Genomic DNA, 3,173 nt, shown 5'->3' with positions numbered 1-3,173 from the left:
AGGAAGATTGGAGCTGCTAAGCATACTCCGCACCATGTCCAATAATGTTCGATTTCTTCTTTTTTCTACACCATTCTGGTCGGGTGAACCAGGCATGGTGTATTGGGCAACAATCCCATGCTCTTGAAGAAATTTAGCAAATGGCCCAGGTGCTTGTCCATCTTCTATGTATCTACCATAATATTCTCCACCTCTATTTGATCTCACGATCTTAATTTGCTTGCTGCATTGTTTCTCTACTTCAGCCTTAAATATCTTAAAGGCGTCTAATGCTTCGCTCTTTTTATGAAGCATGTAGAGATACATATATCGTGAGTAATCATCTATAAAGGACATGAAGTATCTCTGACCATGTGAGTCCATGTTTGGACTACATATATCAGTATGTATGATTTCTAATATGTCTGAACTCCTATTGGCACCTTTCTTTGACTTGTTGGCCTGCTTTCCCTTTATGCAGTCCACACAAGTCTCAAAATCAGTAAAATCTAGAGTATTAAGTATTCCTTCATTTACCAATCTTTTAATTCTTTCTATGGAGATATGACCCAGTCTCTGGTGCCATAATTTAGAGGAATCTTCATTAATAACACATCTTTTAGTGCCAGTGTGAACATGCATTGAATCATAAGTGACATTGTTTTGTAAATTAATGCAGTAAAGACCATTAGACAAAATACCATTCCCAACATAATCAGATTTATAGAATAGACTGAAAGATTTTTCTGAAAAGTTTAAGGAATATCCAAAAGGTACAAGCCTTGAAACTGAAATCAAGTTTCTAGAAAAACTTGGAACATAAAAGGTCTTTTCTAATTCCAAAACAAAGCCACTACTTAAAGTTAAATAACATGTTCCTATAGCTTCCACACGTGAGCCCATCTTGTTTCCTGATAAGATGCTTTGCTCACTTCCCACTGGCTTCCTTAGGTTTTGCAAACCCTGCAAGGAATTTGAAATGTGAATTGTTGATCCAGAATCAATCCACCATGTGTTAATATTAACGTTAACCATATTAGATTCATAACAAACAAACGAGATTAAATTACCTTTGTCTGCAAGCCATTTCTGAAATTTGGCGCATTCCTTCTTCATGTGTCCCTTCTTTTTATAGAAAAAACACTTGGAAACCTTCTTGATATCGGCTTGGGGAGGTACTTTACCTTTCCCTTTCCGATTGGCTTGAGATTTTCCCTTTCCACGCGTTGCCAGCATTGCACTCTCTCCCAGTTCCATCACCAGTCTCTCTTCCTCTTGAACACACATGGTCATGAGTTCATTAATTGACTATTTATCCATATGTGTGTTGTATGAGATTTTGAAAGGTCCATATTGGTGCGGAAGGGTGTTTAGGATGTAGTGCACTAGGAAGGACTCCGATATTTCAACCTCGAGTTTCTTCAATTGAGCCACAGTGTCCCTCATCTGCATGATGTGCTCGCACACACCTTTCACACTGGTGAGCCTTAGGGATGAGAACTTCATGATCAGGGTGCTTGCTAGTGCCTTGTCTGAAGAGACGAATTGTTCATCAATGGCCTTCAACAAGTCTCGGACCTTTTCATGCTGATCAACGGAACCTCGAATACCAGCTGAAATTTTAGTCTTAATGAACATCATGCTTAGACGATTGGATCGCTCCCATCGTTCATAAAACGCGATGTCCGCTGCAGTGCTGGTATTAGTGAGTGTCGATGGTTCATCTTTCCTGATAGCATAATCTATGTCCATCCACCCTAAATGAAGGAGAATCCTCTCCTTCCAAATCTTGTAGTTATCTCCCTTAAGTTCGGGAATGTCACAACGAATTTCAGAGAAATTTGCAGGTTGTACTACTGCATCAAAATAAAGAATCACACGCTTATGTTAAAATTGAGGCTTAATAAACTTTCATGTTTTACCAATGTAAATCATGCTAAAAAGAATTGAATCAAATGACATAAAAATTGCCTGTGGGCTAAATTTTCAATTCAAACAGATTCAATAAAACTTTATGATAAAACTTATTAATTCATAACTTCTGTGGGTAGGTTATGAAATTTTATCCTAATTAATTACATAAATATAATAAAGATTCCTGTGGGATAAAATTTATTATATTCAGTGTAATTAATTACAATTTAATGTCTAAATAATCTTTATGTGATCTAACCAATCAAAATATATAATTTTAATTAATTAAAGATGCTGTGGCTATTCTCTAATTAATTAAAATTATATGGATCACTAGACATTATTTTGTTGCATAAACAAAACTTAATCAGAGAGAAAAATAATGTTTACTGAAAGGAGTAAGTCAAAATGACATTTTAATAAACTCCATATAACTGTAATAATTCTCTAGCAAAATCAAAATTAAGGTTAAAGCAGTCAGCATTACCGCAAATGACTACAAATTGCATTGCAAGGCTATTGAGTTCAAAATAGAGATTCTCACAATTTAGAGTTATTTTCTTTAAGTAATACTTCAAAGGTCATCCCTATATTCATTTCCCCTAATATTTTATAAAATGAATACAAAACCTCATATTTAAACTCCAGCCTCCACAATTAAATAATTTATACCCATAAGAATTCAATTCTCACATAACCAATCAATTTGGATTTCAACCTATTGTCATTACATTGGATATTTATATAAGTGGAATATTTCAAAAGAAACGCCACCAACACCTTTGCACATTGATGGGAAAAACTGATTTATGATACAAGCGCAATTTGCCCTTATGGAAAAGAAAGATTGAAAGATACTTTTACATTTAAAACACTAAGCATAATATTGGAATCAATCTTTAATTACATGGAAATAGTGTTCTACTATATGGTACTATGAATGAAAAAACTTTCGTGGCTAATTTTAGGTATTGCGTGTGGTCAAAACCAAGCAAGTAACATACTCCATTTTATTACAACTTAGTGAGTATGTTCAAAATCTTGAGAAGCCTTTGGTAGGTACTTTCAGCGTAGAAATTAGGGTGGAGATGATAGAAATTTCCACATAATTGCCTTGCATGCATCAATATTTAAGAATGCCTTTTAAAGAACAGAATTTCCGGGCAAATAAGCCAAAAACAAGAAAGCGCCAATAATGATGCAAAAGCCACCCAAAGCCACCGCCTACGCCGGGAATAACATTAATACTCAATAGAGATTCGATTGGTATAAGATATACG

Source organism: Pinus tabuliformis, chromosome 5_1 (genome assembly GCF_031772625.1).
Source record: "Pinus tabuliformis cultivar Carrire ecotype Pingquan chromosome 5_1, CPIR1, whole genome shotgun sequence".
NCBI lineage: Eukaryota > Viridiplantae > Streptophyta > Pinopsida > Pinales > Pinaceae > Pinus > Pinus tabuliformis.
The sequence above is the reverse complement of the archived record's forward strand: the minus strand, read 5'-3'. Positions refer to the sequence as shown.